Source organism: Pongo abelii, chromosome 6 (assembly GCF_028885655.2).
Source record: "Pongo abelii isolate AG06213 chromosome 6, NHGRI_mPonAbe1-v2.0_pri, whole genome shotgun sequence".
Taxonomy (NCBI): domain Eukaryota; kingdom Metazoa; phylum Chordata; class Mammalia; order Primates; family Hominidae; genus Pongo; species Pongo abelii.
The window spans coordinates 124,942,027-124,958,625 of NC_071991.2; the positions used below are offsets into that span (position 1 = coordinate 124,942,027).

Below are 16,599 nucleotides of genomic sequence, written 5' to 3' on the forward strand. Positions count from 1 at the left end.
CATGTGAAATCGAAAGATAGATCCAAATAAATCGTCCAGAATGCAGCATAGAATGATCACGATAGAAATTATAAAACGGAGATCGAAAGACATGTCAAACCGAGCTCCAAAACGGCAAGAGAGAAAAAGGATACATGAAATAATATTTGGATTAATGGTTACTGAAAATTTTTCAGAAATAATAGAACACTTCTCCACAGATTGAAGAAGCCCAGTGAATTCCAAGCTTAATAATAAAAACAAACTCATGGCTAAACACATCATAGGGAATCTGTAAATAACAAAGACAAAAGAAATATCTGAAAAACAGCCAGAGAGAAAAGATAACTAAACTTTAGCTGAAGGACAAAGTCAGACACAATGAAAGCCAGAAGAATGCAGAGCAATATGTTCAAAGGGCTGAGGAAAAAAAAAAAATTTTTAATTATTTTAAACATCTTTCAAAAAGTGGGACAAAGAAAGATATATTTAAACAAAAATATCCTAATTGACTGCTATAAATACTAAGTAAGAGAAATTCTAAAGAATATATTTTATGCAGAAGGAAATTGATCCCAGATGAAAGATCTAAGATGCAAAAAGAAATGATCAATAAAGAAAACAGTAAGTATATAGATAAAACCAAATAAACATTGAGATAAATATATAGCTAAAATAAATATAGAGATAAAATAATACTATTATCTGGTGGGATTAAAATAAAAATAAAATAAACCTACAATGCATGACAAAAATAATACATTTCGGGAACGGAATAATTAGAGTTCACGCATTTTAAGATAATTGTATTGCTAGAGAAGAGGGTGACAATGTGATTGACTTTAGCACTTGAGAAGCCAAATATGTATGCTAAAATGTCTAGCATAACAATTAAAAGAATAGAAACAAAGTATATAGCTTCTAAATTAGTAAAAGAGGAAAATAGAATAAGAAAAACAAATACTCTATCCAAGAGAATCCAAGGAAAAAAATGAAAAAGAAACAGAAAAGGCAGGACAAATAAAAAGCCCACGATAAGATGGTAAAAATAAATCCAAACATATTAATAATTACAAAAATAAATGTCAATGGATGAGATATCTAAGTGGAAGAAATATATTTTTCAACTGTATTTTAAAAAAAATAAATGGATTATCTACAAGATATCCACAAAAGAGTATATAAAAAAGAAATGGCGTGTACCACTCATAAATATTAAGAACATGAAAGAAAGACTGAGCAAATGTTCCTGGTCAAAAAGAATGAAGAAATATGACAAGTAAATGTAAAACCGAGTCCTAAATTGGATCCTAAACCAGAAAAATATTTCTCCTTTGAAATATAGGCTACTAGAGAGCCATGGTGATATGTAGATAAAGTCTGAATATTATGTAATAGTACTAGATCAGTGTTTATTTCCTGATAGTGCCTTACCATGCCATGAGAAGAACGTGCCCTTTCTAGTCTCCTGATCCAAGAAGGGTGAGGGACATGCAGAGTATAGTTGCCCCAGTACAGCCACATGTATGCAGTGAGAGGCTGAGGTGTCCCTGCTGCCACAGCCTGAAACAAAGACACCCAGCCTAGATCAGCCAGCACCTAGATGACTCAAGATTCCTCGGAATAAATACGGATATACATGACATTGAGATTCGGGGTTGTCTATTTTGCCGCAATCAGTAACTGATACAATGACAAAGTTAGATTATTCCAGGAAGAAAATTTATTTTAACCTTAGAAAAATCAATTGGTCCAGTTGCGGTGGCTCAGGCCTGTAATCCTAGTACTTTGGGAGGTGGAGGCGGGCGGATTGCCTGAGCTCAGGAGTTCAAAACTGGCCTGGGCAACATGGCAAAACCCTGTCTCTACTAAAAATATATATATATATATGAAAAATTAACCAGGCATGGTGGCATACACCTGTAGTCCCAGCTACTCAGGAGGCTGAGGCACAAGAATTACTTGAACCCGGAGGTTGCAGTGAGCCAAGATCGTACCACCGCACTCCAGCCTGGGTGACACAGCGAGACTCCATCAAAAAAAAATCTATTGGTATAATTTACTATATTATTAGAGTAAAAGAAGCAATGTGAACATCTCTGTAGGTACTGAAAAATATCATTTGATAACATTTAACATTCATTTGTGATGGTTAAAAATATTAGGACTAGGAGAGCTTGCTCCAACAGATGTGTACCTATTATGAAACTATAGCAAGTCAGATTGGTATGGTTTGGCTGTGTTCCCATACAGCCAAATTTCATCTTGAATTGTAGCTCCCATAATTCCCAGGTGTTGTGGGAGGGACCTGGTGGGAGATAATTGAATCATGGAGGCGGTTTTCCCCATACTGTTCTGGTGGTAGTGAATAAGTCTCACAAGATCTGATGGTTTTATAAGAGGAAACGCCTTTCTGTTGGTTCTCATTCTCTCTTGTCTGCCACCACGTAAGATGTGCCTTTTGCCTTCCGTCATGAGTGTAAGGCCTCCCCAGCCACATGCAACTGTGAGTCCATTAAACCTCTTTTTCTTTATAAATGATCCAGTCTCAGGTACGTCTTTATCAGCAGTGTGAAAATGGACTAATACAAAGATGATGTAGTATTTGCACAGAAATAGCCAAATACAAAAAATGAGAGAGTCCGTAAAAGGATACACTAATATATAGACAATTTATAACGAAGAGAGGTAGTATGGCAGTTTAATTAGGAAAAGACAAGTAGGTCTTCAAAAAATGGGACAATAAGTTATTCAAATGAAAAATATTAAATTGCACCTCTATATCACATGATATATAAGAATCAATTCCAGATGGATTAAAGATCTAAGTGTGGTAAGGAAAAACCCCATAACATCATATAAATAACAAAAGAGAATAAATTTATGACCTCAGGATAAAGAAGTGTTCCTTAAACAAGACATAAAAAGCAGAAACTGTAACAACAGAGAATAACAAATTATGCTACATTAAATAAGAACTTCTGTTCATGAAAGACACCATAAGAAAATGAAAGCAGCCACAGAGCAGGAAAAGATATTTGCATCATACATAACCAGTGAAGGACTAGTATCCAGAATATACAAAGCACTATAGTTGACAGGAAGAATAATGAAATTAAGAAAAATTCCAACTAGTAATATGGAGAATAACAGCTTTCGGTTTTATTAGAACTGTGGAATCGCCAAACTCAGTGCTATTTAGAGATCATCATGCTAACTACCCAATCTCTTTATTTCACAGCTGAGCACGCCAAGAACCAAGGAGCCCAGGGCAGGCTGCATGGCATGCCCTGTGCCCCAACCACACTGCTTCCTCTTCTGAATCTCTGCACCCCCAAGTCTGGTTCAGTTTTGAGCTTCAGGCGTGGTCTCATCCCTTTGGCACTTCTTTTTTCCAACCAAAACTTCTCAGCTTCAAAAAAAAAAAGATGAGCATGTTCAATGACAAGAAAGTCTGTTTGATGGTAATCTATAAATTTGCCACATAAAGCATAAACCATACCACAAAAAGCTTAAAGGAATACCCACTGAATTCCAACTGCTGAAGGTTGTTCTGCCCTTTCTTTATGGTCTCCAAAGACAAGCTTGTTTTATGTCACATTATTTTCTCCCCTCTTTATGGGCCAGATTCAATTTGTCACTACTTGGATATTGAACACTTTTTGCAAATTAAAGAGAAAGTCACCTCAGGCAACTTTCAAATAGAGGCTTATTGGGGACTTGATGATACTGCAAATCATTAAAGAACTTAGGTTCTGTACCCCTGCCCTCACTGATCAAATAGAGGCCACTCCTTTGAAGCCAGCAAGGACCCACGGGACTGACCTAATGCTTTTTGCCTTCAGCTTCTGAAGCTTATCACATTACTAATGTTTGGGTCTCTAATCTAGCTGGCTAGTTTAATCATCTTGAAGTAAAACAATACTATTAACATTGTTAGAAATGATTTATCCTTCTCCATGCTGTTACCCTCTGCTTGATTCATTCATTTTATTTATAATTTTGCAATTACAACTTTTCTTCTCAGAATCCTTCTCTTTCTCATTGTTAAAAGTAAAGACTATATCATCCTCTTTCTTTTACGATAATCTGTTGCTATGGAAATAGAGTTTCCAAACACGGATTAATGATCCAGGGATAATAAAGAAAGAAAAAAGGTATTCTCTAAGAGAAAATTTGTTTCCAAATATAATCCCTTTTAGTTAAGCTGTCATATAAAATCATACAATTATTGGTTGAGCACAGTGCAACTAGAAAGGTGCTAGGTCCTAATCAAAACAGAGAAGACAAAGACCAAGAAATTGTATTTTAGCTAAGGAAATAAGATGCATGACACAATGTACAAGCAGTATGTTACTGTTCATATGTAATTGGGGTGTAAAAATTTGTGTTTGAGATCATAAAAGCAGTGAACAAAAATCAAAGTATACAAACAAAAACAGATGGGCTTGATATGAACAATGACTGGAAAAAGATTTAAAGCCAAAATCAGGAATTTTAATTTCATAACTAGAAGTCAGGACTGGAGATAAAGTGTAATATGATCAGCATGCTGCCCAAGGAAGATTACTTTATATGTTCATTTGGTGAACATTTTCTGAAGGCATAGCAGGCTTTGTGTCCTGGGCCAAGCATGAGGGCATGGGACAATAGAAATTGTCAATGAAATAATGAAATAATAGAATTGACAATGAAATAATGAAATAATAGAACTGACAATGAAATAATGTTGTCTTGAGTCATCTTCCCTAGAAGCAGAGCCTGAGACAGGAATTTGGGTATACATGGCTATTAAGGCAGTGCTCTGAGAGAGGGAATAAGGAAAATGGAATAGGGCAGGGGAAGTAACTAAGTGGTATCCACAGGTGTCTAGCTTCAGTCTATCCCACAGAGAGCCCTAGAGCATGAACATTCGCCCAGGTAGTTCCCATGTTGAAGCAAAGGGAAAAGCCTTTTGTACTCATTCTATCAGCCAGCAATTGGCTGGAGCCTGCCACTAGGGGGAATAGGTGAGTAATTCACCAAATGAGTTAGCTCTCACTGAGTAAAGAGCGATTCTTTAGAGGGGCAAGAGTGAGCCAATGCTCACAACAGTTGAAGGATGGATGACATAGGGTGGTAAAGGGGATCTGAGTGAGGCACCAGCAGTGTATAAAATGTCTTCAAATTATTAATATAGGTTACTTTGAACTTAGAATCCTATACCTAGCCCTCAAGCCCATCTCTGAAAGAACTACTGGAGGGCACTACTATGGCAACAAGATACATGTATTCGAGAAAGACGACTGTATGGCGTAAAAGAAAAAATGATGAAAAAGAAATGTGAAAAATTTCTAGTGAAGTCCAATAATTGATAATGCAGAATGCAAGAAAAAATGGGGAACTAAAATCCCAGATGATTGCAATATGGCAGATAGTGATGAAGGACGGGAAAGAGAAAAATCAAAGTGTCCTAACATTAGTAGCAGTGTATCCGGTGAGAAAGCAATAAATACAGATTAATTCTGGACCAATATGTTGTGGTGCTATCCAATATGGTTGTTATGGAATGAACTGTGTCCCCACAAAATTCCTATGTTGAAGTCCTAACTCTACATCTCAGAATGTAATCGAATTAGAGATAGGACCTTTAAAGAGCTGATTATGTTAAAACGAGGCCCTTAGGATAAGCCCTGATCTAATCTGACTGATGTCCTTAGAAGAAGAGATTAAGACTCACAAGGAGATACCAGGGATGCAAGCACACAGAGGAAAGACCATGTGAGGACGCAGTGAGAAGGAGGCATCTGCAAAGCAGGGAGAGAGGCTTCAGAAGAAACCAGGCCTGCTGACACCTTGATCTTGGACTTCCAGTCTCCGGAACTGTGAGAAAATTAATTTCTGTTGTTTAAGTCACCCAGTCTATAGTATTTTGTTATGGCAGCCCAAGAAAATTAATACAATAGTAGTCAGTGGCTACATGTGGCTATTTAATTTACATTAATTAAAATTAAATAAAAGTAAAACTTCAGTTTCTCCCTCATATTAGCCACACATCAAGTACTCAATAGCCACATGTAGCTAGTGGTTACTGTACAAGACAGTGTCAGAGATATAGAACATTTTCATCATTGCAGAAATTTCTATTGGACAACGTTGCTCCTCTAAAGGTAGGTTGAAAGCAATTTTTGTTTAAATATATGGGATAAAAATTTTAAAGATAACGATTAAGAAAATAGAGATACCTATAATCCTAGCACTTTGTGGGGCTTAGGTGGGTGGACTGGTTGAGCCCAGGAGTTTGAGATCAGCCTGGGAAACATGGTGAAACCCCATCTCTACAAAAAATACAAAAAATTAGCTGGGCATGGTAGCATACGCCTGTAGTCCCAGCTACTCAGGAAGCTGAGGTGGGAGTATCACTTGAGCCCTGGAGGTCAGGCTGCAATGAGCCAGGATCATACCACTGCATTCCAGCCTGGGTGACAGAGTGCAACCCAGAAAGAGAGAAAGGAAGATAGGAGGGAGGGAGGGAGGGAAAATTTATCATAACCAAATAAGGCTTATTGCAGGAATGCAAAGATGATTCAGCATTAAGAAATCTCATTAACAAAGGGGAAAATATCAGGATTTCCCCATTTTAATAATAATTAATATTCAAACTGCATTGTGAATATAGCAATCTTTTTGAACTAAAAATAACATTCTACATTTTAAAAAACTTTTTATGAGGTAGGAATGGAAAGAAAATTTTGTTTCTGGATAGAAGCTAAATAACTATCAGAAACACATAAATCATTTTGGATGGTGAAATATTGGAGGCATTCTAATTGAACAGGAAAAAGAAAATGTATCAAATAAGAGTTCTTGGGTTGCAAGCAACAGAAATCAATTCTTTTTTATTATTATTATACTTTAAGTTCTAGGGTACATGTGCACAACGTGCAGGTTTGTTACATATGTATACATGTGCCATGTTGGTGTGCTGTACCCATTAACTCGTCATTTACATTTGGTATACTTCCTAATGCTATCCCTCCCCCCTACTCCCACCCCACGACAGGCCCCAGTGTGTGATGTTCCCCTTCCTGTGTCCAAGTGTTCTCATTGTTCAATTCCCACCTATGAGTGAGAACATGCAGCGTTTGGTTTTTTGTCCTTGCAATAGTTTGCTGAGAATGATGGTTTCCAGCTTCATCCATGTTCCTGCAAAGGATATGAACTCATCCTTTTTCACAGCTGCATAGTATTCCATGGTGTATTTGTGCCACATTTTCTTTTTTTTTTTTTTTTTTGAGACAGAGTCTCGCTCTGTCGCCCAGGCTGGAGTGCAATGGCACAATCTCGGCTCATTGCAAGCTCTACCTCCTGGGTTCATGCCATTCTCCTGCCTCAGCCTCCCGAGTAGCTGGGACTACAGGCGCCTGCCACCATGCCTGGCTAATATTTTGTGTTTTTAGTAGAGACAGGGTTTCAGTGTGTTAGCCAGGATGATCTCAATCTCCTGACCTCGTGATCCACCCGCCTCGGCCTCCCAAAGTGCTGGGATTACAGGCTTGAGCCACCACACCCGGCCCACATTTTCTTCATCCAGTCTATCATTGATGGACATTTGGGTTGGTTCCAAGTCTTTGCTATTGTGAATAGTGCCGCAATAAATATACCTGTGCATGTGTCTTTATAGCAGCATGATTTATAGTCCTTTGAGTATATACCCAGTAATGGGATGGCTGGGTCAAATGGTATTTCTAGTTCTAGATCCCTAAGGAATCGCCACACTGTCTTCCACAATGGTTGAACTAGTTTATAGTCCCACCAACAGTGTAAAAGTGGTTCTATTTCTCCACATCCTCTCCAGCACCTGTTGTTTCCTGACTTTTTAATGATCATCATTCTTACTGGTGTGAGATGGTATCTCATTGTGCTTTTGATTTGCATTTCTCTGATGGCCAGTGATTATGAGAATTTTTTCTTGTGTCTGTTGGCTGCATAAATGTCTTATTTTGAGAAGTGTCTGTTCATATCCTTCGTCCACTTTTTGATGGGGTGGTTTGTTTTTTCATGTAAATTTGTTTGAGTTCATTGTAGATTCTGGATATTAGCCCTTTGTCAGATGAGTCGATTGCAAAAATTTTCTCCCATTTTGTAGGTTGCCTATTCACTCTGATGGTAGTTTCTTTTGTTGTGCAGAAGCTCTTTAGTTTAATTAGATCCTATTTGTCAATTTTGGCTTTTGTTGCCATTGCTTTTGGTGTTTTAGACCTGAAATCCTTGCCCATGCCTATGTCCTGAATGGTATTGCCTAGGTTTTCTTCTATGGTTTTTATGGTTTTAGGTCTAATATTTAAGTCTTTAATCCATCTTGAATTAATTTTTCTATAAGGTGGAAGGAAGGGATCCAGTTTCAGCTTTCTACATATGGCTAGCCAGTTTTCCCAGCACCATTTATTAAATAGGGAATCCTTTCCCCATTGCTTGTTTTTCTCAGGTTTGTCAAAGATCAGATGGTTGTAGATGTGTGGTATTATATCTGAGGTCTCTGTTCTGTTCCATTGATCTATATCTCTGTTTTGGTACCAGTAACATGCTGTTTTGGTTACTGTAGCCTTGTAGTATAGTTTGGAGTCAGGTAGCGTGATGCCTCCAGCTTTGTTCTTTTGGCTTGGGATTGACTTGGCAATGCGGGCTCTTTTTTGGTTCCATATGAACTTTAAAGTAGTTTTTTCCAATTCTGTGAAGAAAGTCATTGGTAGCTTGATGGGGATGGCATTGAATCTATAAATTACCTTGGGCAGTATGGCCATTTTCACGATATTGATTCTTCCTACCCATGAGCATGGAATGTTCTTCCATTTGTTTGTGTCCTCTTTTATTTCATTGAGCAGTGGTTTGTAGTTCTCCTTGAAGAAGTCCTTCACATTTCTTGTAAGTTGGATTCCTAGGTATTTTATTCTCTTTGAAGCAATTGTGAATGGGAGTTCACTCATGATTTGGCTCTCTGTTTGTCTGTTATTGGTGTATGAGAATGCTTTTGATTTTTGCACATTGATTTTGTATCCTGAGACTTTGCTAAAGTTGCTTATCAGCTTAAGGAGATTTTGGGCTGAGACGATGGGGTTTTCTAAATATACAATCATGTCATCTGCAAACATGGACAATTTGACTTCCTCTTTTCCTAATTGAATACCCTTCGTTTCTTTCTCCTGCCTGATTGCCCTGGCCAGAACTTCCAACACTATGTTGAATAAGAGTGGTGAGAGAGGGCAAACCGAATCCAGCAGCACATCAAAAAGCTTATCCACCATGATCAAGTGGGCTTCATCCCTGCGATGCAAGGCTGGTTCAACATACGCAAATCAATAAACGTAATCCAGCATATAACAGAACTAAAGACAAAAACCACATGGTTATCTCAATAGATGCAGAAAAGGCCTCCGACAAAATTCAACAGCCCTTCATGCTAAAAACTCTCAATAAATTAGGTATTGATGGGACGTATCTCAAAATAGTAAGAGCTATTTATGACAAACCCACAGCCAATGTCATACTGAATGGGCAAAAACAGAAATCAATTCTAATTTAATCCCCCCAAAAGGAGGATTTATTGGAAAGCTTTTAGAAAGCTCACAAAATCAACCAGAAGGCTGGAGAAAAGGCTCAAAAGCAGACATGGAATTACCTGGTTTCTGGAAATAATAAATTCTAGTTTTTCTTGCTTGCTTACACATGAGTTACCTTCTTTAAGGGCCAAAGTCCTAGGACAGTAACTCCAATTGACTAAGCTTAGATCACGGGCCTTCCCTTTGGATGTGCAGAACCACTGATGGAAAAGATCTAATAAAAGAAATGTCCAAGATCCCTTCCTTCCATGATAGGAAAACAGGGTCCCCTGGATCTACCTTTCTTCAATGACTGCCTGCAATAGAGGAGAGATAATTTGAAAAAAAATAATCAATCAATTGGTGAAGGCACTGTAGGATGCTGGGATACAAACCAACAAACAAAAATTCTTGCACAACTTCCTAGCCTGTATCATAAGGCAAAAAAAAAAAAAAGAGAGAGAGAGAAAGAAAAAGGAAATAAGTGGTAAATATCTTAAGAGAATAAATTAAACATTCATTATTTGAAGATAATATAATAGTCAAGTTGGAAATTCTAATAGAATAAACTGAAAATTATTAATAAATTATATTCACAATTAGTACAAGTACACTTAAGTGGCTGAATCCAAGATCAAACCAAAAATTCAATAAATTTCTTATATACCAACAATCACCAAGTAGAAAATGTAATGAGAAAAAAATCCATTTACAGAAACAGCAAAACCTAGGAAATACTCAGAAACAATCTTAACAAGAAATGCATACAACTCATCTAAATGAAAATACAAAAATTTGCTGAAGGATACTCTGAAGAAGGCCTAAGTAAATGAAATATACCATGTTTCTGAATGGGAAAACCCAACACAGTAAAGCTACCCAATAAATCTATAAATCCAATAAATCTCAATGAAGATGAAAGCATAATTATTTTATGAAACTTACAAGCTTTTTACAAAGTTCATCTGGAAGAGAAAACATACAAGAAAACATTTGAAAAAGAACATTCATGCAGCATTTTCTATACCAGACTTCAAAGCTAAAGTTTTAATATTTAAAATATGTAGTATAGACAACAGAGGACAAGAGAGATTCTAGAAATAGACACATATTCATAATTTCTGTTGTGAATCAAATGGCATGGGTAAAATTGGCTGACCATTTGGAAACAAAATTAGATCCCTACAACCTATGTTCCACAAAAATAAATACACATAGATTAAAGAGCTAAATGTAAAATCAAAACTATACAAGATAATTTTAATATAATCTTGAAGTGGAAGGTTTTTATCAAACCCAGAGGCTATATATTGACCATTTGACTTTATTAAAATTTTAAACTTTTATATAATAAAAGGTACCTTTAAAAGGGGGGGAAAGGGGCAACAGACTGTGAGAAAGTATCTGTAAGAGCTCCTAAAAATCAGTAAGAAAAAGACAAACCAATTTGAAAATAGGCAAAGGATAAAACAAGAATTTTACCAAAATGTTTCACACTACACATGTGAAAAGATGTTTAATATTACTGTTGATCAAAATAATGCAAATAAAAGCAACAATTGAATATTTTTACAATTGGATTTGCAAATATTAAATATTTGGTGTTGGTATAAAAATTTCACAAAACAGTTTATGGAAATACAAATTGACTACAGCTTTTTGGCAGTCAATTTGGCAGTATCTGCTGAAATTTTAAATGCGTATGCTCTTTGACCCAGCAATTCCATTTCTAAGTATCTACCCAACAGAAATACACTCTCAATTTTGATACAATATATGTACAAAGATTTTTATATCAGCATTGTCTGCAATGGCCAAAAAAAGAAAATAATCTAAATGTCCATTAGTAGGAGAAAGAAAATTAAGCCTATGCTACATAAAATGCAGCCATTTGAAAGAATTATGTGGATATGTTTATACTGATATGGAAAGTGTGCTATGATATATTAAGAGAAAAAGTGAACTTGAGTGAACAGTATAATCCCATTTATGTAAAATCTAATCCTGTATTTTTGTTTATGAAATAAGTATATGTAAATGCATAGGAAAAGGAGTGGAAAGATGCACACCAAATTGTTCATGCTGATTGCCTCTGGAGAAGAGCAGGATTGGGGAAAAGAGACTTTCATTTCTTGTTCAACTGTTTTGTTTAATATTTTTACAACAAAAATATGCTAATGTCTATTTGTATGATCCTATTATAAATTTCAAAAAATAAAAATTATTCCAATGGCAGAGTAGGAAAAACTAAAGATGAGTAAGATTAGAAACAGGGAGACCAATGAGAAGGATGCTGTCATTATGCAAAAAGGAAAAGATGGGAGCCCAGGGTGGGAGTGGCAATGGGATAAAGAGGACATGGATTCAAGAGAGATAGGAAAGTGGAAATGGTGATTATTCAGGTATGGGCATGAAGAGGGAGGAATGCTAAAAGATATGTAAGTAATTTAATTGGTGGAGGGTACCATATACTGAAAAGAAAAGCCTTGGAAGAGAAGCAGGTTTAGAGAAAAATATAATGAGTTCAGTTTTAGTCATATTTTGGGATGCCGTGGAGAACTCAAGTGGAGATGTTTCTTAAACATTAGGTTGGAGCTATAGGCACAAATAATTAGTGTGCAAATGGTACCTGAAGCAATGGGCTTCATAGAACGAAAAGAAATCCAAGCAGAATGCCTGAGAAAACACTAACCTTTAAGGGGCAACCAAAGGAAGAGGAAATCATGAGAAACACTGAGAAGGCATGACTGTGGAGGATGGAGAAAAATTGAGGAAAAATGGTGTTACAAAAGTTAAATGAGGGGAGAATTTGAACATGGAAGAAATGGGCAACAGGACTTATCATCAAGAGGAAAAGCAAGAACCAGAAAATGTAGAAGTCACTAGTAAGGGACAGGATCAGCTTCAGTGAAAGGGAGGAGCTGACACCAGACCACAGAGGCTTTCAAGGGGATGGCTGTGAAAAGGGCAACAACAGGATTCCTGCCTCAGTTTGTTATGGCTGCTATAATAAAATACCTTAGATTGGTAGCTTATAAACAACATACATGTATTGCTCACAGTTCTGCAGGCTGGGAAGTCCAAGATCAAAGTACCGGGATACTCAGTATCTGGTGAGGACCCACTCTCTGGTTCAGAGATGGCCATCTTCTGGTTGTGTCCTTACATGGTGGAAAGAGCAAGAGGTCCCTCTCAAGCTTCTTTTATAAAGGCACTAATGCCATGTATGAGGTCTCCACCTTTGTCATCTAATCACTCCCCAAAGGCCCCACCTCCTAATACCATCACCTTGGGGGTTAGGATTTCAACACATCAATTTCAAGTGGACATGAATATTGAACCCATGGTAATCACCAAGAAAAAGGAAAGGATGAGCTCCAATTCAATAGGAGAGTGGTACCATCTCTCCCATTAGGACAGAAAAGAAGAAAGAACAAGGGCAGATTGATGTGTATTTCTTGGTGAAGGAGAAGAATTTTTCCAGGGAGTTTTCACCTGATAGCCTCTATTTGCAATGCAAAATGAAGGCAAACTCTCCGAGGGTTGTGAAGGAGGCAATAGAGAACAGAGTCAAAGACTGAAGGGAAATTTTTAAATAGCTGTGGAAGGCATTGGGCACACTGAAGAATTGCTAGACAATACAGAGCATTAGCTGTCAAACATTTTTATTCTACATTAAGACATACATTTTATATTATGGCCCAGCACATACATACATATATATGTGTATAACTAATTTTAAAAATTATGAAACAATACTTACACTTAATTTCTGAAATGAATATTTTCTACTCTATTCTATTTACTTTTTAAAAAATTCACGATTCATGATAAAAACCCTCAACAGATTAGGGATAGAGGGAATGTATTTCAACACAATAAAGATCACATGTGACAAAACCATAACTAACATTATTTTCAAAAGTCAAAAGTTGAAAGCTTTTCCTCTAAGATCAGCAACAAGATAAGGAAGCCCACTCTCACCACTTCTTTTCAACATACTACTAGAAGTTTTAGCAAGAGCAATTAGGCGAGAGAAAGAAAGAAAGGCATCCTAATAGGAAAGGAAAAAGTGAAATTGTCTCTATTTGCTGATGACATGATGCTATATATAGAAAACCCTAAAGACTCCACCACAAAAACCATTAGAACTGATAAATGAATTCAGTAAAGTTGCACAATACAAAATCCGTACACAAAAATCAGTAGCATTTCTATATACTAATAATAAACTATCTAAAAGGGAAATTAAGAAAACAATTCACAATAGAAACAATTTACAATATCAAAAACAACAACAAAAATACTTAAGTGTAAATTTAATCAAGGAGGTAAAAGATTTGTATATTGAAAACTATAAGACACTAATGAAAGAAAATTTGTAAAACACAAATAAATAGAAAAATATCCCATGTTTATGGACTGAAAGAATTAACATTGTGAAAATATACATATTACCAAAGCTTTCTACAGATTCAATGCAATCTCTATCAAAATTTCAATGCCATTTTTCACAGAAGTAGGAAAAAACAGTCCTTAATTTGTACAAAAGACTCCTAATATCCAAAATAATCTTGAACATAAAGAACTAAGATTGAGGCATCACACTCTCTGATTTCAAAACCTACTATAAAGCAACTGTAATCAAAACAGCATGGTACTGGCATAAAAACAGACACATAGACCAATGGAACAGGATAGAAAGCCCAGAAATAAATCCACAGTTATGATCAATTGATTTTCAACAGAGGTGCCAAGAACACACAATGCAGAAAGGACACTCTCGTCAATAAATGGTGTTGGGAAAACTGGCTATCAACACGCAAAAGAATAAAATTAGATTATATTTCACACCATATATAAAAATCAACTCAAAATGAATTATACTTAAATGTAAGACCTGAAGCTGTAAAACTAGCAGAAGACAACATAGGCAAAAAAGTTCCATAACATTTTTTGTATATGACCTTAAAAGCACAGGAAACAAAACCAAAAGTAGACAAATGGGACGGAATCAAACTAAAAACCTTCTGCACAGCAAGACAAACTATTAACAGAGTGAAGAGACAACCAACATAATGGGAGAAAATATGTGTAAATCATACATCTAATAAGGGGTTAATATCCAAAACATATAAAGAACTAAAACAACTCATTAGCAAGAAAGCAAATAGCCCAATGAAAAAATGGGCAAAAAGCCTGAATAGATATTTCTCAAAAGAATACATACAGGCCAGGCACAGTGGCTCACGCCTGTAACCCCAGTACTTTAGGAGGCCAAGGCAGGTGGATCACTTGAGGTCAGGAGTTTGAGACCAGCCTGACCAATATGTTGAAATTCCATCTCTACTAAAAATACAAAAAAAAAAAAAATTAGCTAGGCGTGGTGATACACTCCTGTAATCCCAGCTACTTGGGAGGCTGAGGCAGGAGAATTGCTTGAACCCAGGAGGTGGAGGTTGCAGTGAGCCAAAATCGCACCATTGCTCTCCAGCCCAGGCAACAAGAGTGAAACTCCTACTAAAAAAAAAAAAAAAAAAAAAAAAAAAAGAATACATACAAAGAGCTAATTGGTACTTGGTACATGCAAAAATGCTCAGCATCACTAATCATTAGGGAAATGCAAACTAAGACCACAATGAGATATCACCTCTCACCTGTTAGAGTAGCTTTTATCAAAATGATGAAAGATAACAAGTATTGGTAAGGATGTGAAGAAAAGGAAACTTTTGCAGATTATAGGTAGGAATGTGAATTAGCACAGCCATTATGAAAAATGGTATGAAGGTGTCTCAAACAACTAAAAATAGATCTACCATATGATCCACTAATCCTACTTCTGCATATATACCCCAAGGAATTGAAATCCATATCTCAAAGGGATATCTGCCCTCCCATATTTACTGCAGTATTGTTCACAATAGCCAAGATATGGTATCAACCTAAGTGTCCATTAATGGATGAACGGATAAAGAAAATGTGGTATATATACACAATGGAATGCTATTCCACTTTAAAAACGAAAGAAATTCTGTCATTTGTGACAACATGGATGAACCTGGAGGCCATTATTCTAAATGAAATAAGCCAGGCATGGAAAGACAAATACCACATGATCTCACTTTTATATGAAATCTAAAAAAGTTGAACTCACAGAAGTAGAGAGTAGAAAAATGGTTACCAGAGGCTAAGGGATTGGGGAGGGAAGAAATGGGGAATTTCTATGAAAGGATATAAAGTTTCAGAAAAGAGGAATAATTTTTTAGATCTGTTGCACAGCAGAGTGACTACAGTCAATAATAGTGCATTGTATATCTCAAAATAACAAAGAGTAAATTTCAAATGCCTCACCACAAAAAATGATAGGTAAGCAAGGTGATGGATATGTTAATTAGTTTGACTTAATTATTCCACATTGTACACATATATCAAAGCATTATATTGTGCCCCATAAATGTATACAAGTATGATTTGTCAATTCAAAATAATGTTAATTCTTGAAAATTCACTAAATTTAGTTCATGATCCATCAATGAGCTGTGATCCAATGTTCAAAAAACACTAGTATAGAGCACCTAACTTCAGTTGCATATAATTTTCTCAGTTTTCCTGATCCACCTACCTGACATGGGACCAGAGATCTAAAGGAGGATGTAGCATGAGGACAAGGGTTTATATATTCTAGGATAATAGCAAGAGAAATGTACAAAGATGGACACTGGCTGAATAAGAAAGAAGTCATATGAGAACAAAGGGAGAGGCCCAGGAACTGCAGGTCTCAGTGTAACTGAAGAATAGGTGTAGCAGGTATTAGAAGGAAAAAAGGAGCTAAGAACTAGTTCTTAGATTTAAAGTGCCAGAGGCAGAGTGATTCTGGATGATGACAAGCCCAGGTATGACCCTGAGATTCTGGACGATTCATGGAAGTAGATGCAAGGACTGAGGAATCAGACAGAAAACATAAAGAGTTTGTTGCAAAAGTCTAGACGTATTGTGAGTATTGCCTAGATGAGTTGGTGGAGAAAATTAAAAGCTCAAGATA

At 36.3% G+C, this 16,599-nt stretch overlaps 1 protein-coding gene and 1 long non-coding RNA gene across 8 annotated transcripts in view; one reads left to right on the forward strand and one right to left on the reverse strand.

Annotated features, from left to right (window-relative positions):
- Positions 1-3,910, forward strand: part of LOC134761791 (uncharacterized) — a 35,782-nt gene extending 31,872 nt beyond the window's left edge. The window contains exon 3 of the long non-coding RNA XR_010140927.1: positions 3,221-3,910. This is a non-coding gene — a long non-coding RNA (uncharacterized LOC134761791). The remainder of the gene's footprint in view (positions 1-3,220) is intronic.
- Positions 3,118-16,599, reverse strand: part of GCC1 (GRIP and coiled-coil domain containing 1) — a 104,891-nt gene continuing 91,409 nt past the window's right edge. For all 7 annotated transcript variants that reach the window (XR_008526821.1, XR_008526826.1, XR_008526825.1 and 4 more), the window contains one exon: positions 3,118-3,391. The gene's annotated coding sequence lies outside the window, so the exon portion shown is untranslated. The remainder of the gene's footprint in view (positions 3,392-16,599) is intronic.